Raw genomic sequence first — 27,742 nt, forward strand, 5'->3', positions numbered from 1 at the left:
CTTTCTGCCATTAGAGTGGTATCATCTGCATATCTTAGGTTGTTGATATTTCTCCCGGCAATCTTAATTCCAACTTTTGATTCATCTAGCCCTGCCTTTCTCATGATGTGCTCTGCATATAAGTTAAATAGGCAGGGCGACAGTATACAGCCTTGCCGGACTCCTTTTCCAATTTGAACCAATCAGTGGTTCCGTGTTCGGTTCTCACTGTTGCTTCTTGACCCGCATATAGGTTTCTCAAGAGACAAATGAGATGGTCTGGTACTCCCATCTCTTTAAGAACTTGCCACAATTTGTTGTGATCCACACAATCAAAGGCTTTTGCATAGTCAATGAAGCAGAAGTAGATGTTTTTCTGGAACTCCCTAGCTTTCTCCATGATCCAGCGTATGTTGGCAATTTGATCTCTAGTTCCTCTGCCTCTTCGAAATCCTGCCTGTACTTCTGGTAGTTCTCGATCCACATACTGCTGGAGTCTAGCTTGTAGGATTTTAAGCATAACTTTACTAGCATGTGAAATGAGTGCAATGGTGCGATAGTTTGAACATTCTTTGGCATTGCCTTTCTTTGGAATTGGAATGTAAACTGACCTTTTCCAATCCTGTGGCCACTGTTGAGTTTTCCAAATTTGCTGGCAAATTGAGTGTAGCACTTTTACTGCATCGTCTTTTAAGATTTTGAATAGCTCAGCTGGAATACTGTCACCTCCACTAGCTTTGTTGTTGCTCAGATTTTCTAAGGCCCATTTCACTTCACATTCTAGGATGTCTGGTTCGAGGTCAGTGACCATCTCATTGTGGTTATCTGGGATGTTAAGCTCATTCTTGTATAGTTCTTCTGTGTAGTTTTGCCATCTCTTCTTAATCTCTTCTGCCTCTGTTAGGTCTCTGCCATTTTGGTCCTTTATCATGCCCATCTTTGCATGAAACGTTCCCTTCATATCTCCAATTTTCTTGAAGAGATCTCTGGTCCTCCCTATTCTGTTGTTTTCTTCTATTTCTTTGCACTGTTCATTTAAGAAGGCATTCTTATCTCTTCTAGCTACTCTCTGGAATTCTGCATTCAATTGGGTGTATCTTTCTCTTTCTCCTTTGCCTTTCGCTTCCCTTCTTTCCTCAGCTATTTGCAAAGCTTCCTCAGACAGCCATTTTGCTTTCTTGCATTTCTTTTTCTTTGGGATGGTTTTAGTTGCTACCTCTTGTACAATGTTGCGAACTTCCATCCATAGTTCTTCAGGCACTCTGTCTATCAGATCCAGTTCCTTAAATCTATTTGTCACCTCTACTGTATATTCATCAGGAATATGATTTAGTTCATACCTGAGTGGCCTAGTGCTTTTCCCTACTTTTTTCAATTTAAGCTTAAATTTTGCAACGAGAAGCTCATGATCTGAGCCACAGTCAGCTCCTGCTTGTTTTTACTGACTGTATAGAGCTTCTCCATCTTTGGCTGCAGAGTACATAGTCAATCTGATTTCTATGTTGACTGTCTGGTGATGTCCATGTGTAGAGCCGTCTCTTGGGTTGTTGGAAAAGAGTGTTTGTTATGACCATCGTATTCTCTTGACAAAATTCTATTAGCCTGTGCCCTGCTTCATTTTGTACTCCAAGGCCAAACTTGCCTGTTATTCTGGTTATCTTTTGGCTTCCTACCTTAGCATTCCAATCCCCCATGATGATAAGGACATCATTTTTTGGTGTTAATTCTATAAGGTGCTGTAGGGCTTCATAGAACCGGTCAATTTCATCCTCTTCAGCACCAGTGGTTGGGGCATAGATTTGGACTACTGTGATATTGAATGGTTTGCCTTGGATTCGAATTGAGATCATTCTGTCATTTTGGGGATTGTATCCCAGTATTGCTTTTCCTATTCTTTTATTGACTATGAAGGCTACTCCATTTCTTCTGAGGGATTCTTGCCCACAGTAGTATACCTGATGGTCATCTGAGTTAAATTCACCCATTCCTGTCCATTTTAGTTCGCTGATTCCTAAGATGTCGATGTTCAGTCTTGTCATCTCTTTTTTGACTACGTCTAGCTTGCCTTGATTCATGGATCTTACATTCCAGGTTCCTATGGAGAAAAAATCTTTACAGCATCGGACTTTCCTTTCACCACCAGATATATCCACAGCTGAGCGTCCTTTCGGCTTTGGCCCAGTCGCTTCATTCTTTCTGGCGCTACTAGTACTAGCCCTCTGCTCTTCCCCAGTAGCATATTGGACACCTTCCAACCTGAGGGGCTCATCTTCCAGCGTCATATCTTTTTTCCTTTTAGTATTGTCCATGGGGTTTTCATGGCAAAGATACTGGAGTGGTTTGCCATTTCCTTCTCCAGTGGATCACATTTTGTCAGAACTCTCTGCTACAACCTGTCCGTCTTGGGTGGCCCTGCACGGCATAGCTTATAGCTTCATTGAGTTACGCAAGCCCCTTCGCCACGACAAGGCAGTAATCCATAAAGGGATTTTATTTGGAGAATGAAAAGCTATAGAGTAAGTCAAATAAATAAATCATTAACCTGTAGTTAAAAAAACAACAAAGAATGGGACAGCACTGAAAAAAACAGGAAAAAAACGTGACATCACTGTATACATTTGCATAATGCTAACATGTATTTACAAATGAAAAAAGTAAATATAATGTATATATTTAGAACATATGCATTATTTATATATTTAGAGTAATGATATAATTTGCTTCATTGTAGGAGAGAAGACATATTAAGCCGAAACTATCCAAATCACATGACAGCCAGAAGGACAATTGGTGAACTCCGGAAAAGTCTCATAGAGTAAAATTTAAATTCTGCAGTATTTGTCTCATCTGCCCATAATAACAGCCATACACTCAGGCACAGTACATCCATTTGCAAACACACAAACATCAACCATGCCCTCCAACAGAATTTTTACTGAATTTTCCACCTCCTGATTTTTTAAAATTTATTTTTTATTTCCCAATATTGATGTAGTGCCTACAGAATAGTCCCCCCCCTCTTATTATTTAATTTTTCTTTTTCTCTCCCAGACCGCGTAACCAATACAATCAGTTAAAGTTCTTCATTTAGTATGTTTCAGAGAGAAGAACACCTGCTGGCTTCTTTAATAACAAGTTGTCCTTTCTTGAGATATATATGAAAACTATAGCACAGAGGGGAGTTGAGAATAACCTTTAAACATTAAAACTGTATTCCATTTTTAAAAGGTCCAGCCTCCGTGGTAAAGATTGCTGGAATAAATTTGGGAAAAGCTTTTTCTGAAGATGGCTGGTTTTTTTTTTGTTGTTTTTTTTCTAAAATGAACATTATACCAAATGAGTGAAATTGCACTTCTGGTTAGTGGCTTTGAACACAAATGCTAATGTTCTACAAAGTAATGTTTTCAAAGTAGTTTTTTAAATACTGTTTGAGGAATACAGGTTTTTGGATGTATTTAATCTACCTTGTTCTCTAGCTGTTATTTGAAGAGACTAATTTTTTTTTTCCTTCCAGCGAACTAACTAAGGGTTTGTCATTTAACAGTTAGTACATTCCATAGCTTTTAGGCATGAATAAAGAGTCACAGTCTGCACTTTTAACATTTGGTTAAATTGACTTTTTCTCTTCCTTTTCATTCATTTGCCAGGCTTCTGTCTTAACTCAGAGCCAAGACAGATGATGTGACTCCTAAACCACTTCTTGTAAGACAAATATGTTCATGCAAAGAGTGTATCTAACTTGGGAACAACTGTTCGCCTTATTTTCAGGATAAAGCTGACTGAATGGAATGTTAACTGTTTGGTTTTTTATGAAAACTCTTGTCCGTCCACTGAACAAAGAGCTCACTGGTAGATCTTAGTGATAGTTATGCATATGAACTTTCAGGGGAAGTTGAATTTAGCTGAATAAATGTAACAGCTTAAAAAAAAACCATATAAACAATCACCAACAGAATTTGATTGCTATTTGTGCTGAGTACAATAAACTTCTCTTGTTTGCTTCTTCTCATATGTCTTGTATGGATGCTATCTTCGGAGCCATTTTGCCCAAACTCATCATTTTCTGATGCATAGACCTGGAACATTTTAAATTAGAGATACAGGTAGTCCTCAACTTACAACAGTTCATTTAGTGACTGTTCAAAGTTACAACTTCGAAGTGACTTATGACCATTTTTCACATGTATGACCGTTGACCATATGATTTACATTCAGATCTTGTCAGCTGGTTCACATTTATGACAGTTGCAATGCCCCGGGGTCATGTGATCCCCTTTAAGACCTTCTGACAAGAAAAATCAATGGGGAAGCCAGATTCACTTAACAACCATGTTATTAACTTAACAGCTGCAGTGGTTCACTTAACAAATGTGGCAAGAAAAGTTGTAAAATGGGACAAAACTCATTTAACAAATTTCTCACTTAGCAACATAAACTGTGGTCGTAAGTTGAGGACTACCTGTAGTCGTAAGTTGAGGACTACCTTGTTGTGTTTAAATCTGTCAGATTTTATTAACATGTTCACATCTTGCAATTTCCCTGATTTTATTTGAACTTGCTAGACTAGTGCTATTCGTATCATGCCAGCAGATATATTCACCCATGTCAGCTATTTCTAGCCTAATGGCTTCATGCCAGGTTACTATTACAATTTCTCAGCTCTCAACCATCATGACTGTGGGGAGATATACACCCTATGCAATGCTTGGGATTTCATCAAGTTAGGTACCAGGGTGGGGAAAAATGAACATATATCTCTGCTTGAAAAAACTTTGCTGGTATGAAAGCAGATGAAGTAACCACAGTCACAAATGTATTCTTCAAGATCACTGGCAATGAAAAGTGTGTGCTCTATTAGTTTTTTTTTTTTTTTTTGACAACCTGTTATATTCCAGCTGGCATCATACTCCAAACAATAAGGTGCCCTCAAACACAGACTAAGTGGCAGGCTCCGTGATCTTGTGTACTTTATTCTTTCTTCACAGTTGTGCAATGTTTACATTTCATCTAGGGCGCCGTCTGGCCACCAAGCTAGATGGGTGTGGTATAGAAACTTAAACAGAGAACAGAATTCCTTCAGTGGCACAGAAGATGGTAAAGTAGCTCCGTGTAAAGAAAATCTTGGCTGAGATTACAGCTATTCACTATATTCTGTAAAATAAGCCTCAGCATTGATTAAAGAGGAAAAGAGGATACATCAGAAGGAAAATACTGAGGCTCAGAGTATCAGCTTTTTTTTCTATGGAAATCAGGGTTCAAGAGGGAAAAATAGAGATATAACCATAATGTAAGAATATGCCTTGCATTGTTTCAGATTACCAGAGGTCTCAAAAAAGGGTTTCATAATCCTCTTATTTACAATGTTTGTAAGCTAACCCAGTCTGCAGGGACTCTGGGACACAAACGGCAAAGCAGGAATTAAAACAATAGGATGCAGTAAAAGAAATGTAATAAGTAATTGTAATATCATTGGCCCTTGCTTAGCTATAAGAGAGGCAATTAGCTTAGGTAAAAAGAAAAATATAAAGAGTCTTGTGGAAAGGCAAGGAGCAATGGGGACAAGTATACAGCTACTGAAAGTCTGCTGCTTTGTCCACACTTCCAAGAACCTTTTGGGCTGAGAATATGATTTACTCTTAGCAGATCCTCTCAAGATGTTCAAACTAGTCACAATATTTAAGCCTGGAAAGGGGGAGCCTATTGTAGCCTACCATATACAATATGCAACATGTAATATGCCATATAGACTTTTATAGATAATGAGAAATACAATGAGCTGTGAACAGGGCTCTACAGACAAACAATGTAGATTAATGTTATTCTGCAGTGTGTGTTGTCTTGCCAAGAATCTGGCTGCTGTATCCTGTACCAATTGCCCCACGCTAACTATATTGCCCGAGTCCAACTGGGGTGAGTACTACTTAAATACAAAGCCAGTTCTACACACTGACTATACTCTATTCTATGTCCCATTTCAAAGTCTCTTTAAACAGCATTTTTCAACCTGAGGAACATTAAGATGGATGGACTTCAACTCCCAGAATTCCCCCAAACAGGATCCACCCATCTTAAAGTTCCTGATGTTGAGAAACACTGCTGTAAAGACAATAATTGAAAAAAAAAACTATACAGATTAAATAGATTATTCTTCCAAATCACAGGAATCTGAGGTTTGAGGTGTTTTTAAGGGGTGGGGAGGGAGTTTGTGACATTATTTAAGATTGGGAAAATGGCTAATTGGGTCAAAGTGTTTAAGAATACTGCCTTATGGCCTACTTAGCTAGCACGACAAATAGAGTTGCTAATGTAGTTTTTCTCTCTTTGTAAATTCCCTATGATTTTTATCCCTTTAAGACAAGCAACAATTCAGCAATACAACTTTTTTCTCTCTGTACTCATAAAATAATTTCCATCTACTGAAAGTCAGTCAGTCAGATAGATGTTACTTACAGGGAACCAGCCACAATAAAAAGTTAGTAACCCTAAACAAGTATGTAATATGTTATTTTACACCTTGAGATTATATTTGTTCCATTTGATCACAACTTTCCTTCAAAAAGCTAAAGGCAAAAGATGATATATCTATTCTCAAGCCTGTGAGGTAGGTCAGCCTTATAGGGAGGCACCTTTTTGATAGGGATTTCAACCTGAGCTTTGGCAGGACTAGTCTGGAAAAAAATTAATATTTATTCTTCAAAGCCGGTCTATGTTCTTCCTTTTCTAAATTATTGCATTATGCACTACAAAATGTTATGCATCATCTTTCATTCTCTCTCTTTTTCCATTTTTTTAAACTGTACTCTTAAAATGTTCCATATGATTATTTCTAATATACAAAGACATTTTTACATTTAATTTGACTCTTTAAAAAAATAAAAGGTGATGATCTAGTCAATCATTACTGACAAGACTGTATATTACTGCAGAGAAAACAATTATTATACCTTATGAGTTACATAACGCATTTCAAGAATAAGTAAACAGTGCTCCCTTTTTAAAATAATTCTGATTTTGAATGAAAAGCCAAAAATAGTTACTGAAGTTAGGACTTATCCTCATTGTTTTAGAGTGCCAAAGAACTAGGAAGCCACTCATCAAGATCATATCTGGAAAATAGAATACAAAGCTAAAGAATAACTTACTCTGCTGTTTATCAGAATCATCTGGAATTGATAGTACAACAATGAAAAAAAAGTCTTGTAAAATAGGTGTAAGTAAGGTACAGAGAAAGTGCACCTGATGGCTTTTGCTTAATTAAGAGGACTACTATTCCTGTGAAATAAATCACCTATGATCTAACTAGTCCCAAAATGAACTCCAGGAAACAGAGATGATTTATGGTACTTTATAGCACGGGTGTCAAAATCACCGCTTCACGTTATGTGTTGTGACGTAGCACGACTTTTTTCGCATTTCCAAGAGATGGGGTGGGCATGGCCTCCTCATGATGCAACCGGCCCATGGGCCGGCAGTTTGACACCCCTGCTTTATAGTAATTGTAACAAAAATCTAATAGAGATTTTTCATCTTCATAAGAAGGAAAAATGAGACTTCTCGTGTAACAAAAAGACCAACTCTATCAAAAAAGCAAAACAAAACAAAACACTGGGCATCTATTCTATCTTTATTTGTACGCAGATTTGTTTACTTTGTAGCATGAAAAAAGTGAGAACTGCAAATTGCTGAAGAGTTACAAAGGAAGAAACTGATATTTGCAAAAATTTGGAAGAAGAGGACCGTTGCACAAGAAAAGCGTAATCTAAATGCAGTCATGTTTTTAGCTAATTCATCTGAAAATTTGATTGTCTATATTTTCTATAGCTATGTAAGGAAAAAGCCAAGCAAACAAACAGAATAAATTCTGCCTTGAAAATCTTACTAAACGAGCTGTATCCAAGCATATGTATTCAATATGTTGCATGCAGTGGTGTCTTTCTACTGGTAACATGGAATTTACTAGGGGAAGATTCCATGCTACCTCGACACATGGGTATAGCATGTCATAATAATTCCAAATATCACTACCGTCCACAGGCTGCACTGGCTTCTGCTGAGCTTCTAGGTGCAATTTAAGGTGATGGTTGTCACCTATATAGTCCCACATGGTATGGGGTCAGCTTATTTGTGGGACCACCTGTCTAAATTGCTTACTTACCTCAAAACTGAAAGGATAGGCAATGTCCATGTCCTTTCTATCAAGCAGTTCCATCTTATACAACTCAAGAGATGTGCTTTCTCAGATGAGGTACTGCTTCATGGAGCAGCATTCCCCCCTAACCCCAAAATTCAAATGGGCCTGAACCTTTTGGATGCCTACTAAAGATGTGGGTTTTCCCTCAAGGGTTGGACCAGGCAGTTAGTTACATGAACTCCTCTAGGTAGCTACTTGTCTTCTATGTATTTGATGGAAGAAAAATGTTGGTCCTTTTGACTATGATTATTTTTAATTTTTTTGGGGGATGGCTGCTTTTTTTGTTGGGCTTTTTTATTATTGATAGCAATGACAAGGCACAACAGTGAAACAGACAGCTACATAAAGTGTTTAAATAAATATTTTATAAAAATTCTCTAAATCTGTTTTGTTGCTGTTTTGACCATATATAATTGGATACACAAAGAGGAGAAAGAGCAAGCGAATCCTCCTTGCTACATGAGCAGAAGTCCTATCATGTAACTAAGGGTATAGTCCTATGAATGGAATGGAATATGAATTAAGGTTTTTAACCTTAAAGGAAAAAGTCAACAGGCATCAGATCATTTATTAGCATAAAGAGTACAGGAGAATTGTTTTGAGTGAAATCTAGAATGCGATGTGAGTATTCACTGTAAAGTGCATTTAATCTTTATTCATTAAGCACAGCTAGAGATAGAAATGAGAAAGTGTTGTTAAGGTGCAGATTAATTATATTCAACAAGTTATTTTCTTTGACTAGTTGACATTTATTGCTTCTACATGTGATTTAAACACATGTGTCACACATACACATAACTATATTGGTGGAAATGATATAGCTAAGTTCAGCATTACTGTTTACTCTGTGCAAAGCATTTAGTGCAGAATGATATTTATGTTTCAGTTAATGACAGTGAAAATACATTTGGAGTTGAGCAGTATAAACAATTTACTGATAAGCCACTTGAATATTCTTTATCTTGAACATCTGAAGCTGAAAGGTTTTGTCAAAACGGGTGTATTGTTTTGTACTCAAAGGGGGAAAAAAACATTATTTCCCACTGTATACTAGTAAATAATGGTGGATGATGATACTCTTGAGCTTACCAGTTTAGGGCTTACTTTTAGGTAGAAAATAAATATTTTAATTAAGATATACTATAAACTTGTTTTTGCAGTTCTGTGTAATGACTTTGAAGTTTGGAAAGGTGACATATTGAAAAAGATTACCTACCATATTCCTCTCTTTTCCTCTGCCTGAACTATCAAAGAAATAAATAAAATTGCACTGGTCTCTCTCCCACCTGTATATCCAAAACTTGGTTAGGTGACATAAATGAAAGAAGAAGTGCTTAACTGAGTTTATGACCCATGCTATTTTTTAACTTTGGGTCCTAAAGATGTAAATCCAATGGAAAAAGAATTAGTCCTAGGGACCTTAGTAGGAAAGAAAAGAAGATAAGGATTGTGTGGAGAATTTTTCACATCATATGCTTTGGGGGTTCATGTCCCAAGAGAAGTAAGCTTGAGTAACATAGGTAGGGTTAGAGTGGAGCAAATATCACATGCATTACGACACCTTCATGCAAATGATGTGACATGTACTTCCATCAGATGGCATGACATTACAATGTACCATTTGCACAGTGATCTCATGACTCCTGTCATTTTTTTCAAATCATTGAGGCTGATTACCATTGCTACTGTTGGAGAACACATATCTTTGCAAGACAGCATTCCCTTCTCCCCTTCTCCCTGTTTCTTGCATTTCTTACAAAATGGGCATTCCAGGTTAAAGTTTTAGGTGTGGCAGGTTATTGGTCAGGAATCAAATCCCCATTAAAACATAAAGTGAAGTTGGTGACTTTCAGTCTTCACTTCTTTTTAGCTTAATCTACCTAAGTTGATGAGGAAACAGGAAACCAAATCTTATGAGGGACTTTTGAAAGAACGGATTAAGTTTAGCTTGCAGAAGAGATGATTGAGGGTGATATGGTGGCTAATTTGAGATATCTAAAGTATTCTCAGGTTGAGGAAAGATTGTGCAGGAGTACTGGGATCAAAATCAACGAGTTAAAACCACATAGAAGTAGATTTTAAGTTTTGGAGAAATTTCTTAACAGTAAAAGCTTCTATTGAGTAGAATAAATTGCCTTATGAACTGATATATTTCCCTTTAGTGGACATGCTCAAGCAGAAGGTGAATGGGCAATTTGTCCAAAATGCTTTAATAGATCCTAAACTACACAGAGATTGGGTTAGATCACCAGTGTGATCCTTTCCAGCTCCATTATTATGATTCCAAACTAGCTTTAAATTTGATTTTTTTAAGGGTGAATTGTTATTACAAGATATTAAAATTTTGCAAATATCACAATAAGGTTTTCAGTGATGATAATTATGATAAAAACTAGAAATCAAAACCAGCATAAAAGTGGATGTCTGCCTGGGATGTATTAAATGCAAGAACAAGAACTGTCAACTGGAACCTATTTTCTGTCCCCACCTTGAAATGAATTCCTTGGACACACCTTCCTTTGTTGACAGAAACAAACAAACACACTAAAATTAAACACTTCTTCCAAAGCCAGGAATTTTTTTCTGTTTCTCTGACTGAACCTGTAATGTTTGACATGTGATTAATGAAAAGAATTAAATAACATCCTTACCAGCCTAAATCAATTGTTGGCAAACAGCAATCCTAGTACATAATCATTCTTGGGAACTCTTCAAGTGCATTACAGCATGACTTCTGTACAGTAGTATGTTAAAATAAATTTGGCAGAGGAAAGACTCATATTACCAAAAAAAAAAAAAAAAAAAAAAGTATGTGGTTGACCCAGAAGAAAAGATCTAGTTTTCACCAGTATGTCCAGTTTTAGGAAGTACTTAATTAAAATATTCCAGGGTGTAGATGTCTTTGAACAATAGAAGATTGCGTGTTGTGATTTACTCACTGATATGAGTAAGACAACCTACTTGTTCTCACACCCACATTTACCCTAGCACTGAAAAAAACATTAATGGATTGATGAAGAAAGAAGTTTAAGCAGAGGCTGAAAGGGCCACTGTAGGATTTTCCAGCAGGGTGTATTATTAAAATATATTTTCTAAGCTTGAAATGAGATATTCTGACAATTTGGAAGTGCTTAATGCTTGAAATAGTTTTGCTGTAAGTTCTAAATGCTTGTGGAATCAGAGCTTTTTTTAGGCTCCAAATACTCCAGAGTGGACAAAACATTTACTTTTTAGATGAAATGAGGGTTTCAAATTTAAAATATTTTACACACACACACACACACACACACATTCCTTTTCAAAATAAAATACCTTTTCAAAGATATTGTATGAAACACATGTCAGTGATATAACAAATCACCTATTCATTGTGTAGAAGTCAACCTGTCTATCTCAGAAGGGCCAAACTCTAGATTTATATTATTATTTGTTGATAATGGTGCTAGATCTTTGCTAATTCATAGGATGTTCTCTGTTAGTCTTGCAAGAAAGAATGCTGAAGTAAACCTTTCTCTATCAAAGTCTATTTCCCACTGACCCAGTTTTCCCATTCCCCTTGTCTCCCAAAAACTTTTTCAGGAAAACCAAAAGCTCTTTTTCAGAAAGACAGCCAAGTTATTATTATATATAATATTCAATAATGACACTGATGGAAGTGACTCATATTGCACTTAAAGAAAATGGTTCTTTTTGCTGCCCACCCCCAGAATCTCCTGTATTGCCAGAATCAGAATAGAACGCTTCTAAATAGAGATGCACAACATTTTTGCATAATGTGCAGTGTGTTGACAGTGAGGTTTGCTTAGAAACGAAGGCTTTGGAGGATTGTCAATTACCTCATGCTGATAGGTATATACACAGAGGTTATGAGCATTTAGGCTTTAGACATATGTTATTGTCATAGATTTCATCATTTTATTTGAAAGTGGTTGCTGAATTGTTTCTTTGTTTTGACTGATGTGTTTCCAGCCTTCAAGTACTGAATCCAATGTTTAAAATAAAAAGATGAAGAATAGCTTGATATAATACTCTTTGGAATGAATACAGGTAGTCCCTCGACTTAGCAACCATATTTGGGAATGAAAGTTGTGTTGCTAAGCAATGCAATTGTTAAGTGCCTGAATTTATGACCATTTTCCCATGGTCATTAAGCAAATCACCTTCACCCATTGACTTTGCTTATCAGAAGTCTGCTGAAATGGTAGCAAATTACTGCAAACATTGTACATACGTGCTAGTTGCTAAGTTCTAAACTGTGATCACATGACCTTATACCTTTTTTTTAACCACCTTCAAAACATTGAAGGTTGTTAAATGATTGAGTGTAAGACGATGACTTCCTTAGGGTTGTCTAGAATTATGCTACTGCTGTATTGCAAATACTCTACTGTTGTCATGAAAGAAAGTGACTTCAGATTGTGTTTTGGGTCTTTAAGAGAGAAATAAAATGAATAGGTGGAGTGCCCGGCTTTTAACTGATCAATTGCCGAGAGGTGTGTAGGAGTGTTTATTCTTTAATTGTATAGCCATCTTTCCAACAATCTGCACCCTTATTGGTTTCCCACACATTACTGACTTTCAAAGCAAAGACAACAGCAGCATTCTTTTATCATAAATAATATAAAATAATTTTAGAGCATCTGCAAAGAAAATTCTAAAGCACATGAGAATAAGATGAAAAAGTGAAATCTCTACATACAAAAATAAAATTTTGGGGAAACAAGGGTGTAAATTTAGCTCAACATTAGAGTAGCTTTCAGACATTGTTTTTCGTCACTCTAGATAGGATAGATCTGACGGCAAAAGCAACCCATACTGGGCTCCATTGCTTCTATTTATGTAAATCAGAAGACTCTTCTAATAGAAGAAACTGACTATCTGTAGCTCAGAGTTGAACTTGATGAGTTTGGGTTTTTGCTTGCTGACATTTCATTATCCAATTAGGTCAGGGGTCCCCAATCCCCGGTCTGTGGACCGGTACCTGGCCACAGCATGCCAGCAACTGGTCCACACAAACAAGCAAAGCCCCATCCATGGGATTCAGGCAGCACACAAAACCACACATTCTCCGGTCTGCGGAAAAACCTTTCCCCACGGAACCGGTCCCTGGTGCCCAAAAGATTGGGGACCTCTGAATTAGATGCCATTAGTCAACACTAAAGACTGTGAATCAGCCAGGGTTTATTTGTTTGTGCCTGCTTTGCAATGAAGTACATGATTTTCTGAAGAATTAAGAAGGGGAGTTCACCTGACCATGGGCCAGCACTGATGAACCTTTTCATTTTCATTTTTAAAAGCCTTGCTGGACGTCTTTGAGCAGTTCTTTTTCAGCTTCTTTCTAATTCTTTTTACCTGATTGTACAACATAATGTGGTTTTTTTGACCATAGTAAGATGGAGCAGAAGCAAGTGACCCGAACATGGGAAGACCTATTAGCTACCTTTTAAGGTGAAGTGACAAGTCTCTTTACCTCTATTAATTTCAGTTCTCTCTCTTCCCTTTTATCAATTTTGAACGTCTTTCTCCCCCTTTCTTCTAATCTTCATGGAGTAAATGAATCAGTACAGCAGGAACTGGCATGAATCTATATGCAATTTCAAGTATTTTGTTCAAGAGTCCCTGGAGCGTACGCTATTAGGGTATGGTGTTGTACTTGTACAATTGTGTGCATCTCAACATTAGGTCTGAAAATGTTGAAAAAGATCAGACTGAATACAAATGTCTCGGGCAAGCCAAATGAGAAATCCCAATGGGTCAGAAAGAATATACTGGCTGAAAATACATGTATAGTCTTTGATTTTGGACATCCTACAGTAGTTAAAACTTTGATTTGAAACCATGCATCATATTATGTTTTCTTCAATCTGAAGCATGCCTGTGCATGTATGTGCACACACACACACACACAAAAAAAACTTTATCTCACCCTCCTGAGATTATAATTTTTCAGCAGTATTTTTCTCCAGGGTAAAACTAATTCAATTATTCAATGGCTTTACTTTTATTTTGGTTGAGAACTTTGAGGAATGAGAAGGTCAAAGAACAATGTGAGGTGGAAGATTGAATGGTTAAGTACAACTCTCCTGAACAATTAGCATATTTTATGCAGGTTACCTTTCTATAAAGTCTCATTTTATTCATGAAGTCTTCAGATACAGTAGGATGAACTTTCATTTATTTGCTTGCAAAGATGCTCTAATTAAAAGTCTTGAAATAGGAAAAACTTTGCAAATCTTAGTGTGTATTTTTGTTCCCCAAACAACACAGTTGCATGAAACTCTCACTGAAGGTGGAGTGTCTATATTCAGAAAATATACCATTTTAAATTCACATATGCAGCAAAACCCTAGTGAAACATAAATAAGGATCAATTTTTATACAGTTCAACATGGTAAAACATTATATAGGCCTAACCCTCTTTCAATCTAAAGGAAAGATACAATTCTTTTCTCTACTGATATAACATAAACTATATTTATGTGTGTGGGTATGTATATATTACAATAAATTATGTAGGAAAATGCATTGGTGAACACCCCAGGTTTCCAAAGCATTTCCAGCAGAGGTGGTAAATCTTTTTATTTCTTTAGAAGCAACACCAAAAAATACTCAACAAAAATTCAATGAGAGTTTTACAAATGGCTTGGTAGGGTCTGAATATGCAAATACTTACATCTATATTAATATTATCCTTATCAACTTGCATATTTATTTTAAGTGAATTTTCATTATTTTAAAATGATAATTTGCTTGTTCTCATTGCAGTTATTGGTGTCAGATTCAGAAAATAGATTTCTGCTTACCATTCTGGGAAAGATGAAATTCATCATTGTGCCAAAAATACCCTAGAAAAATAGACACGTTATTAGTTATTATGCCCTTATCCACAGGGATTCTGAACATAATGGATCAGCAACCACACACAAAAAATACGAAACAAATCAATAACTAAAAATACAAAACAAGCTTTTCAGAGTGTGTCAAAAATGTCACATCTGCTTAGGCTATTCTGGTCAAACCGGAAACTCCTTGTTGTGTGTTTATGTGTGTGCATGTGAATGTTATATATCTATAGTGTGAAAGCTAAGTATCTGTAGACCAGGGGTCTTCAAACTTGACCCTTTTATGTCTTGTGGGCTTCAACTCCCAGAATTCCTCAGCCATAAAAGGGCCAAGTTTGAAGACCCCTGCTATAGACCATTCATTAAAGCTACTGTAGCATATAGATCAGCAGTTCTCAACCTGTGGGTTGCAACCCTTTTGGGGGTCGAACGATGCTTTCACAGAGATCACCTAAGATCATTGGAAAACACATATTTCCGATGGTCTTAGGAACCAAGACACCACTTCTCTATCCGGCTGCCGCCGCCGCCGCCCTCCTCCTCCTCCGGCTCATCAGCCCAGGGCACCCTTCTCCGACAGTGCCTGCTCCTGCCGCTGCAGTGCCATCGCTCGCGCCCCCAACCGGCTCAGCTGTGTGGGCGGCCGGGCCGGGCCGAGCCAAGCCAGGGCTGTTGCTGGTGCTGCCGCTGGGCTGCTCCACCAGAGCCTCCCCCCTCCCTGGGCAATTGTGCGGAGCTGCTTGTGCGTTGTTGCCTGCAGGCAAGGCTGTGTGCCCAGGCCAAAATGTAGCGCTTTTCCTACCGCTTCTCTTCCTGTTGGTCAAAGAGGCAGATGCGATTTCCCTTTCCCTGGTTCTTTTCATCTGCGCTGGAAAGGACAATTTGGGCTATTTTATTATTGGTACCTGTTGCTTGTTTTATTACTTGTTGCCTTTGCTGAACCAGGGAAAATTGGTTAAAGTGATTTTCAGGAGCTGCAGAATGCCTCCAAGTAAAGCTGCAGCAATTACCCAGCCAATTTTCCTTGCTAGGGCATCTGTGTGTGTCTCCAGACCTTACTGGACTACCATCCCCAGCAGCCCTAAAAAGCACTGTGGAAGAGTGGGGAATGCTGGGAGTGCAGTTCATCACCATCTGGGAAAACATGACTCTCCAAAGATCCTTCCTTCCTTCCTTCCTTCCTTCCTTCCTTCCTTCCTTCCTTCCTTCCTTCCTTCCTTCCTTCCTCCCACCTCCTGGCTTTCTATCGATCGAGGAAGATTACAGAGCTGCGATCTACTCCCGCGAGCTGGCAACGGAGCCCCAAAATCAAAGGAGAAAACTTCTTTCGGGGCTGTAAGAAAGGATCCCTCCCCCACCCTGACCCCCACCACAAGCAGCGCCAGAGTTTGGAAAGGCGCTGGTCCGGGACCCTTGTCTATGGGGGCAGGCCGGCGGCAGCTCTGCTCAGATATGGGGGACAAAAAAAAAACAGCCGGAAGGGAAGAGAAATCATTCGAGTGGACCCCGCTTTGGATAAGGCTTCGCGGCTCGAAGCGTTTCATTTGGAAACGTTGGCACCAGTTTTAATCTGGGCATTTGTGCTTTCTTACTCCTGCGTGTGCGTGCCTGTGCGTTTTCCCTGGTGGTAGCCAAAAAGGGAGAGGAAGGGGCAATGGGAAGCGTCTTTTGATACATCATTTACACTCCCACCTCCCCAATCAGGCTTATTTGGAAATCGGTCCGATGGACCTGGCTTCCTCAGTTAGCCACCAGGGGTTAAAATATCTTTCCCCGAAGGGCATTATAAAGCATCTTTTCATCTTTTCCTTCCTTCCTTCCTTCCTTCCTTCCTTCCTTCCTTCCTTCCTTCCTTCCATCTCCTTCCCTTCCCCTTCAATCTCTCCTTCCTTCCTTCCTTCCTTCCTTCCTTCCCCCCTCAATCTCCTTTCTTCTCCATCTCCTTCCTTTCCCCTTCAATCTTTTTTCCTTTCTTCCATCCATCCATCTCCTTCCCTTCCCCTTCAATCTCTCCTTCCTTCCTTCCTTCCTTCCCCCCCAATCTCCTTTCTTCTCCATCTCCTTCCTTTCCCCTTCAATCTTTTTTCCTTTCTTCCATCCATCCATCTCCTTCCCTTCCCCTTCAATTTCTCCTTCCTTCCTTCCTTCCTTCCTTCCTTCCTTCCTTCCTTCCTTCCTTCCTTCCTTCCTTCCTTCCTTCCTTTCCCCTTCAATCTCCTTCCTTCCTTACTTCCATCTCCATCTCCATCCCTTCCCCTTCAATCTCTCTCCTTCCTTCCTTCCTTCCTTCCTTCCCCCTTCAATCTCCTTCCTTCTCCATCTCCTTCCTTTCCCCTTCAATCTTCCTTCCTTCCTTTCCCGTTCAATCTCCTTCCTTCTCCATCTCCTTCCTTTCCCCTTCAATCTTCTTTCCTTCCTTCCTTCCCCCTTCAATCTTCCTTCCTTCCTTTCCCCTTCAATCTCCTTCCTTCTCCATCTCCTTCCTTTCCCCTTCAATCTTCTTTCCTTCCTTCCTTCCCCCTTCAATCTCCTTCCTTCTCCATCTCCTTCCTTTCCCCTTCAATCATCCTTCCTTCCTTCCTTCCCCTTCCCTCCCTCCCAACATTTTTGAGCAAGGAAGAGTAAGCTTCTCCAGCGAGCATTGCTATATTGTTTTTGTGATTAATCACTATGCTTTAATTATGTTCAATTTGTAACAATAAAAATACACCTGCATATCAGATATTTACATTACGATTCATAACAGTAGAAAAATTACAGTTATGAAGTAGCAATGAAAATAATTTTATGGTTGGGGGTCACCACAACATAAGGAACTGTATTAAAGGGTCGTGGCATCAGGAAGGTTGAGAACCACTGATATAGATGAAATACTTGCCTGCAGGAAGCATCAAGTTCAATTCCTGGTATTGCTAACAAAGACAACCACAAAACAAATCATGTGACAGGCTTCTGAGAACTAAAGAAGCAGCTACCACCAAACCAGATCAGGGTTGAGTTTCATTTTTCCTCCTCAGATGTGTTTCTGATGGCCAAGTGTTTCCACCAACAAAGCTGAAAGGCTTGCTTCCTCCCCTCACTTCTTATAATGGTTTGGGAAAATGAGATTTTCTTTAATGCAAAATAGGCTAATGAAATCTCACAAAGAGTTCACAAGCTTCTTTCCATCCTCTCTCAACCCCCCCTCCCCCATGAAAAATCATGCTCTGGAGATATGTTAGCAAATTTCAGCAGCACACTATAATATAAACACAAGGGATTGATCTGAGTGCAGCCTACAGGCCTTGGATTGTCCATTGACCAGGCAATGGTGAGTTAAATAAACAGTTTGACCTGATATAAGCTACTTTTCTGTGTTTCTAAATTTGCCCTTCCAACATGTCACGATTAGCACATTTATAACAAGTAGTCAGCCCTCATCCTAAATTTAAAACATCTGAAGCAGGAAAGCATCCAGTGCCAGCACTCCACATAGTTCCAGATAAATGCAAAAGCGATGTAAGCTGCTTGACCAGTCTCAGCATATTACCAGTCCATAATTAGGCACAGTCTGCAGTAACCATTTAACTTCCTGCAGCCTCCTCAAAATTTAAATAATTCTCAAAATAGTTCCCGAAGATGCAGTGGCCTCCATAGGGGTGAAGGGAACAAGGAAAGCAGCAGCATAGTGTGACCAAGCCGCCTTCTGCATGCCTCTTTATTTATTTATTTACTCAGTTGATTTATATCGCTGTCCATTTCGCAAATTGCCACAGTGGGTGGCAAGCACAGGATTAAAAACCAACACAATCACACGCCTGTAGAAAGGTGTGGGACTTGTGGCACGAAGCCACGGTTCTGATGAAAGTGGCAATTGCCTGAGGACGCGTTTGGGCAGCTGACGGAGAATCTTTGAAACCCAACATTTTGGGAGCTTGCCAAGTTTAAGATGATTGTGATAAAACCCTAACTGTAGTGTATGGTAAAATAAGACATAACAATAACAACAATAATAAAATATGTGATTAAATTAAACACAAAGCTGAATTTTTCCTAATATCAAACAGCTTGCTGTTGTGAATTCTTTGTATCAACTTCTTTGATCTTTGGCTCCTCTCAGCTTAATGTCTGACACAGAAATATTATTTTGTCCCACTCCCTTTAAAGCTTCGGTGTGACCATTCACTGCAAGCCTACTGCTTGAATCACTAATGCTATAATCTTACAGGATCTTTTAGGTCATGTTTACTCAACCAACTTTCTAAAACAACAAGCAAATAATCAAGTCCCCCCCCCTCTTTTTTGATCACCAGTTCCTGAAGAGGGCAGCACGTTCTAGATATTACTGAATCATAATCTAAGACAGTCTGGCTTTATTGTACTGAGGGTTGAGGGAATGCGTAAGTAGATATATAAAGGCAGATAGCTGGCTGTTCATACTATGCCTCTTCTGTGGAAGAATAAGCCAGCACATTCTTTTGTCAGGTTACAAGTCAAGGTCAAAACTGCATGGGATTATTAAGGGGAACATTTACATAAGATACCTGGAGCCATGTGTTTGGTAGAGAGAACAACAAAATATCAACAAGAAGTACTTCCACGAGGAATGAGTTTTATCTTTAATACGGGAGATAACTTTTCTCTTATTGGCAGCACATAGACTGTCACAAAAAACTTCTAAAGGGGTTAGATTTAATTATCTCACTCCTTGCACATTTCATCTCGATTGCTATGGCAACATGCAGTTGCCTCAGCAGCAATGCACACTTTAATCAGATATTTCCTCACTCATCTCATTGCTGTTCACCACAGCTATGCAATGAAATTTATAGCCAAGCCCTAGTAGATATTGCAGGACTTTTACAGAAATGAATGTCATTCCTTCTTCCCATCCTGGAATTCCAGACGGTGCATTCATAAGTATGCAAACATGAGCCACCTACTCAAACATTTTTCATGGAGTTTGGCACCAGATTATAGGATAAGATAAGTCTGTGTAGTTTGAAAGACATTTCTACTTCACTGAATTTAGGTTGTTTTCTTTACACCTCCCTCTTTACAAGGCAACCATCCCCTTATAAAGCAGCTCAGCCTTGCAAACTAATGGGTATCTCTTTTAGTTTCTGTAGCAGTTGTGAGAACAGAAAATACTACATCTAACCAGACTATCATTTGTTCCATTTCCACTCTCCGCCCCCCCCCCTTCTAAAAGAATTTTTTTTGTTTAATTATTCATTCCTTGATTAGACACTTCTGAGCAAATGACATGGCCTTCTTCAACTGTTTGATGGAGAAATCAGGGACAATTGCTAAAACAAAAATAATTAGGGGCAGTGAACCAACAGCAGGAGCACAATTCATAAAACAGACAATGTAATCATTCAGAAAACTAGAAAAATGTGCTTGCTGTTGGATTATAGGAATGTGTGGTCTACTCAAATATGCATCTGGCAAAAAAAAAAAAAAAAATGTCAGCAGTTGGGCCTGAAGTACATGAGATGTTTATATTTCACAGATGTATGTGTATGAACACCTCTGAGAATTGAACGAGTGACACTTTTTTTTGCTTTGTTTATGAAAACACTAGCATATTAGATTCCATAGTTCCCCAAATTAATTATATTTGAACCACTGGTTATAGTAAATTAAAATTCTTTTTACTTTTGTACACAGTTTTATTCCAATAACAAATACTTATAGTATCAGATTCTTTTTTTTTTGAAACAGGAGTTCTATTTTTTGCTGGTAAATATGAGGATTTTTTGCTTTTTAAGTTTGGCCCATGATGAAAATAGTGTTAGGACAGTCTTTGAAAACCAGTCAATTATGCAAGATACCCATGAGAAAAATATTATAAAATCGGAATTATGCAAGATCATTCAGCACTTAGTAGCATGATCAAGGTCAACCATTTCATTCTGCGTTAAATGATGGATGCATACCATTTTGTTTTTCATTAACCTTGATTCTATACAGAACTTCTTCTCCATATGGTCCTGCTTGATCACAATTGAGTACTTCTCTTTAATAGTTACCTTTTAAAGGATTCTTTTCACTGTTGTTTTTTTATTTCTGCTTTTATGCTATTCTTTTTACAATTATTGTAAATTGAAGGGTTTTTTTAACATAAGGAGCAGTGCATAAATACTTTAAGTAAATAAATAAAGATCATATGAGCAGGCTTTATATTAGTTTATAGGAGTTTTTATTAAAAAAATATTGCTCTCCCCCTTAAATACAGAAGATAATTTATGCATGAATAATGTCTATGTTGAAATTCATACTTCTTTTGTGGAAAATCTTTTTTTTTATACTTAAATATATGACTCTTCAAAAATGGGATTTTTTTATTTCTTACATGCATTTATTCATTAAATTTGGATGCTGCCCATCTCAACATCAGGCATCTCTGTCAACCCTGTTTCCTTCCCCATATTTTGAAAAAGCAGCCCTATATATTGCATGCAAGTTTCATTGGATCTCATCACATTATTTTGTTCAATGAAAAGCAAATGTGAAACAGGTACAGCTTTTGACTGGCACTATGGAAGAAAGATGGAGATATTTTTTTTCCCTTTCTAATCCAAATAACTCTATTTTCCCGTTACGAAAAGGGAATCATATAAGTACTCATGTACCAAATACCTTTCCTTCCATGGCCAATATAAGCTCCCAGTGATGATTTAGATTATGGCTCTAGAGCAGTGGTTCTCAACCTGTGGGTCAGGACCCAATTTGGGGTTGAATGACCATTTCACGGGGGTCACCAAACAAGGCTGTCCGCCATTTTTTCCCCTTTTCTTTGGCCATGCCCTTGGCACCTGGTGATGTATAAGTGGTTGGGGGTCACCACAACATGGGGAACTGTATTATGGGGTCGCGGCATTAGAAAGGTTGAGAACCACTGCTCTAGAGTAAAGGAAAGTCTTCAGTCACTCTTCCTATCCAGTTTAAATTAGCAAATGTCTGGTTCCTTTAGAAAAAAAAAATTGTATAGGACAATTCAGCCTAAAGTCGAATTTGGAACAACTTGCGGTTATAGAATAGTCAGAAGCTGAAACGGCTCCATGTTTCTAAACATTCCAATGTGACAAATCAAACTAAAGAGAAAAACCATATTCATCCACTGGAAGGATGCGGAAGAGAATAAGATTCAACCCTTCCCTTCCAGGCTCCCTGCTATACTTCAAATGACATCATGAAGACATCATCAAAACTGCACCCTTGCTGGGAGAAACAGTATCAGGATGACAGGAACGTTTTGAAATTTTCTTCCTGGGAGCTGGCACTTGAAACTGGCCAACTGCTTGCTTTCTCATGCCTCTGACACATCTATCCTCTTGATCCATTGGTTAAAACTACAAGCGAAGAAAGAGGCTAAATTGATTTTTCTGAATAATGATAGGAAAGTGTATGAATGTATGTATGTATATATGTATCAGATTATAATTTGACTTTCAACTCTTATTTATATCCAGGCTTTCTCCAAATATTCTCAGCATAACAAAACATAGCTTGAAGAAAACTTTAAAAGATCAGGTAGGACACATTGTCATTTAAAAATATAAAGAGAAACAAAACCGCCAGCTAAACCAGTTCAAGATCTTAATGATTACAACAAATCATTTTTCAAAGCGGAAATAATGTCTACATGAAAATCAACAAAACCCTTTATGGCTTGGGTCCCTATACTTTCATCTGTTCTAGGTAGGATCTACCCATCTGATATATTTGGAATACTAGAAGCTTGGAAGCTGCCTCATCAATAAAAGCCTAATCCCTGTGGAATTGTATATTCCTTCCCCCCCCCCGGACAAATTAGTCCTTTTCTTATTGTCCTTTTAGAAAAGTGCCAAAAAAAGTATACTTCAAATGAGACTTTTGGAAAAAAGCACAACGGTTGATTGGAGGCTGTAATTGTTTTTAATTTCATTTTCTTTTGTTGATTGTAAACAATCTGGAATGGATTGAGTTGTATACAGGTTTATGCCAATAGTAGTAATACCTACAGTGTTTACTAGTCACCTGGTGTTTACTAGAGAAGAACCTTGATGGACCATCATTGGCAAGTAGTCCCAGATTGTCTGCACCTGGATCATTTCTCATTTTTACTATCAACTTTCACTATGAACCTCCTCCTGTGTCGGCAGAGAATGCTTCTGCAAAACTGCATCATGTATTTACAGTATGTCTTTCTGGCCTGCCAAAAGCCTGACTTGCACTCACAAAATGTCATGTGATGTAAACGCTTTAATCTAACTCATAATGAAAGCAGCCTTGGCATCCAGTCTTTGGAGCAATTACTAGAGGAATAGAGCTAAGGCAAAAATCCTTGGATTTGGTAGATGAAGAAATAATGGCAAAGAGTCCACGTGTAAGGTGTCCCTGTGGCTATTTCAAGTCTCAGACCACTTATAAATGCACAGATGGAAATAGCGCACCTTATACTGTGGTACTGGAATTAGTAAATAAAATTGTTGTTTTCTTTCTTATTGATCAAATAAAAGGCACTCGAGTCTAGAGGAAGTTTTTCCACTGCTTGGTTTGCTGAAATTTACAGAAAACAGACTCCACTGAGTTTGTAAAAAATATAATATATGCAGGCAGGCATATATTTGAGTAGCAATATTAGATGTCATACATGCTTAATCAGTAATAGCATTAAAATAAAAGGCAGGACTTTTTTTAAAAAAAAGTCTCATAAATAAGCAAAACCTAGTATCATGTGGTAACTTTTTTAAACTTCTAGCCTAACTGAAACTGAAACTGAAACTTGTGCAGTTTTCTGTGTTTCATGAGTATGCATGTGTTCTTTGGTGCTATTTATGTATAAAATTATTAATTTTACCCTACTAAGATTTGGTCTCCAGCATCTCTATGGCCGTCCCAAATCAGTTTTGTGTAAGAAGAAAGGAAGCCATTTTATTTGTTCTCCACCCAGATTACAAAGGGCAAGTGCTGCAATGGGCAAAATATCAATAAGCTGGAAAGAGGTTTCAACATAATGTTAATCATCATAGTAGTTTTGTAAACCTAATTTTTGAATATCACTGCAAGTAGGCGTCGGGAAGGGCATCTGGCCAGTAAATGCTCAACTCCATTCACTCGCCCCAACTCCCTCCTGATGTAAGGGATTACAGGGTCATTTAAAAAAATTGTGACTGCTTTTTAATCAAAAAGTGGAGAAAAACATAAATAAAATGAAATCTATTCTTGGCTGATGTTGGAGACCAGCCATCCTAATCGATAGAGGGCTCAAGCAGGGAATTAGTATGGATTCATTACAGAAACAGAGGGGCCAAGGTCTGATTCCCCACCCTCACTCTAAATGCCTTCCCAGGCAAAAGCTGTCAGTCTAGGGAAATTCTTGTAGAATAGGCATTGAGCAATGAAGTAGTTAGCTTGAACTCTACAGATGTGGGTCTGGTTGTTTGAGCCTGGCATTAATGAATAACTTAGGAATTGTAATAAAGTAGTATTAGATTCATGGTTAGATACATGTAAGATCAATATGAAAGAAGGTCATACTCATGCATGAGAATCCATGAGTGGTGGGATGGCTAAAAGGATAAATTATGAAAGCCTATGTTGACAGCATCAGCAAATGCCATGACTTATGAACTTGCATCAGATGTCAGGACACATGTATACAACATCTACATTTGCATGATGATGTCACTGCACAGCAATTGTCATTTTGGTCTTTTCATAGTTCTGTGGACACCTTCATTCTCAATGACCTAAGGCAAGCATATCCAGTTGTTGCATCATTATGAATCAATTAAGAATACCAGAACTTTCTTGAAGAGGAAGGAAGATTGAATTAGCTCATACATTCCTGGTGGCACTTGAAAAAAAATAAAGGAAACTTCAGGGAGGTGTCTGCACAGATTGAAGAAAAAAGAATTGAGTGAGAAAAATATTAAAAAAATGATCTGTTTGCAATTTCTTCCTATAATATGCAGTGTTACCATTCTCTCACATAATTTCTATCAGAGAGAATATTGATTTTTCTCCCCCTGCTGAGTTGCCTAATAGCTCTGAAAATGATTCTCTGAATCTGACTTTAACACAAGATCTTTGCTTTCTTTCAAAGTGGTAATTAGGAGGGGAAAAAATGAATGTCATGTTGAAAAAAAAAAGAAGAGCTATAGACAAAGATTTGTCATGTAAGGAAAATAATTAGCCATAGAGACAATAAATAAATATCACAATGGCCATCCCCATGAAACTTTTCCTTATGAACATGTCCTACATAATACATTGACTCTCAGATGTAAACATATCAATGAATTGAAAAACAGGAAGGTAGTTATAAATTACCATAATTATCTCAGGCAGATATGCATTCATAATCCTATTGTATGTGCATAATTCTATTGACATAAGGGTAGCTTGTCAATTCCATAGGTATAGCATGGAAAAAAGTCTTTTGCAAATTGCATTCTGTTGAACCCAATGGGACTTCTTAAGGGAGGGGCGGGGTGAAGCCCCTAACTCTCAGATTTGCCTAATTTTTTCCCTATTCTGCTCTTGATGGATCAACATGAAAAATTTAATGGGACTGGAAAATGCCCATAGTTAATGTTTACATAGAAGTTGCTTGATTTTAGCAGGATTGTGCAAAAGTGTCAAGTTCACTAAGTTCACCTTTGACCTATCTAAAATTCTTGTACACCAGCCTACTGCAAGCATCATTTTTGTATGTATCACTCAATTATAACTATATGTATAATCAATTTATGTTTTATGGTGCTACTTCTCTTTATTTATTGACAATTATTTAATTGTAGAACCGCATCCTTGATTTCTCTTAAGCACTGGTTTGAGCATCAACAGAGTTTAATTGCGGTGGTCTCAGTATAAACCTTGGCAATATAATGGATTAGCCAATGTGGCCCTTTTGATACGCTGAATTACCACTCTTAGAATCACTTACCATTACTTAGGCTAGCAAAAGATGGTAGAAAATATGCTTCAATATCTGGAGAGTTATAGCCTTGCTACTTCTCCATGGAATGGCAGTGGCTCTCCATTATTAAATAAGATCAGAATACTTGTGATGAAATGAACACAAACATGATATTACAAGTGAAAAGCATTACTAATGAAATACTCCCAGTCAGTGGATAGTTTCCATTGCATAACAATACATCATAGTAGTCCAGTTTGTGTTGCATGAGAAATTTCATTACCACCGAATCATAGTCATTGTAATTTTTTCCAATCAAGTATGGGGTTTGCCATTCACCAACTCTAGAAGATAGGGTGATTGGGGCAGCTATTCTAAATGGTACCATCACAAAGAATGAAGTTTTTCCACTACTTTTCTCTCAAAACCTGGTGAAAAATAAATTAAATTTAAGACCATTCCTAAGCTAAGAGAGTTTGAAACTCACACTATTGTTTAAAATGTATTTGTGTGTAATGGAACTACGTGTACAATTCCTCTATTTACAGGCTTTAAAAACTAATACATAGATGTATACATTTCAGAAAAGTTAATGGTCGTTAATATTCTCCAATCCGTACTGAACTACTCCTTATTTCTCAAATATTAAATGGTAACTTTTATTTAAAAAGCGGAAAGCAACAGAATTAATGGATTTCTCCCAACTTTTCCTTTTTCACCCCTCAAAGTATCATGGAATATTGCATAAGCATTACATACAGAAAAGAAACTAGTTAGAAATGTCTCTCTCTCTCTTTTTATATATATTTATTTATTTCTAAAATTTATATGCTGCCCAATCCCAAGGGACTCAGGGCAGCGTACAAAATTAAAACAATAATATGACAATAAAACAATAAAATAAATACATTCATACAGCATGTCTGATCACATCCCCCCCCAGGGACATCAGCCCCAGGCCTGCCGGAACAGGAGAGTTTTAATGGCTTTCTTAAAGGCCGGCAGGGTTAGAGTAGTTCGAACCTCAGGGGGAAGTTGATTCCACCAGGTCGTGATACCACAGAAAAGGCCCTTCCCCGAGGGCCCGCCAGCTGACATTGTCTGGCCGACGGGACCTGAAGGAGGCCCAATCTGTGGGACCTCACCGGTCTCTGGGAGCTGTGCGGCAGTATGCGGTCCTGTAAGTAACCTGGCCCTATGCCATGAAGGGCTTTGAAGGTGATAACCAACACCTTGAATTGCGTCCGGAGACCCACAGGAAGCCAGTGCAGCTCGCGGAGGATAGGTGACACGTGGGTGTACCTTGGCGCGCCCACAATCGCTCTCGCGGCTGCATTCTGAACCAACTGCAGCCTCTGAACGCTCTTCAAGGATAGCCCCATGTAGAGCGTGTTACAGTAATCCAGTCTTGAGGTGACAAGGACATGAGTGACCGTGAGTAAAGCCTCCCGGTCCAAATAAGGCCGCAACTGGTGCACCAGGCGAACCTGGGCAAAGGTCCCCCTGGTCACAGCCGATAGATGTTGTTCGAAATTTAGCTGTGAGTCCAGGAGGACACCCAAGTTGCGTGCCTGCACTGTGGGAGGTAAATTGCCCCCCCCAGGACTAATGATGGACCATCCAGTTGACCTTTGGGAGGCAAGACCCAGAGCCACTCGGTCTTGTCAGGGTTGAGTCTAAGCCTGTTCACCCCCATCCAGACCCTCACATCTTCCAGGCACCGGCACATCACATCGACTGCTTCACTGAAAGGACATGGGGTGGAGATATACAATTGGGTATCATCCGCGTACTGATGATACCTCACCCCATGTCGCCGAATGATCTCACCCAGCGGTT

General features: G+C 38.4%; 1 protein-coding gene across 1 annotated transcript in view; it reads right to left on the bottom strand.

Annotated features, from left to right (window-relative positions):
• ADGRL2 (adhesion G protein-coupled receptor L2) overlaps positions 1-27,742 on the bottom strand; it is a 690,605-nt gene that overhangs the window by 276,732 nt on the left and 386,131 nt on the right. Inside the window, exon 4 of the mRNA XM_039321043.1 lies at positions 14,974-15,015. The gene's annotated coding sequence lies outside the window, so the exon portion shown is untranslated. The remainder of the gene's footprint in view (positions 1-14,973; positions 15,016-27,742) is intronic.

This window comes from Crotalus tigris, unplaced genomic scaffold (genome assembly GCF_016545835.1).
Source record: "Crotalus tigris isolate CLP2741 ecotype Arizona unplaced genomic scaffold, ASM1654583v1 scf7180000023719.973015, whole genome shotgun sequence".
Classification (NCBI taxonomy): Eukaryota; Metazoa; Chordata; class Lepidosauria; order Squamata; family Viperidae; genus Crotalus; species Crotalus tigris.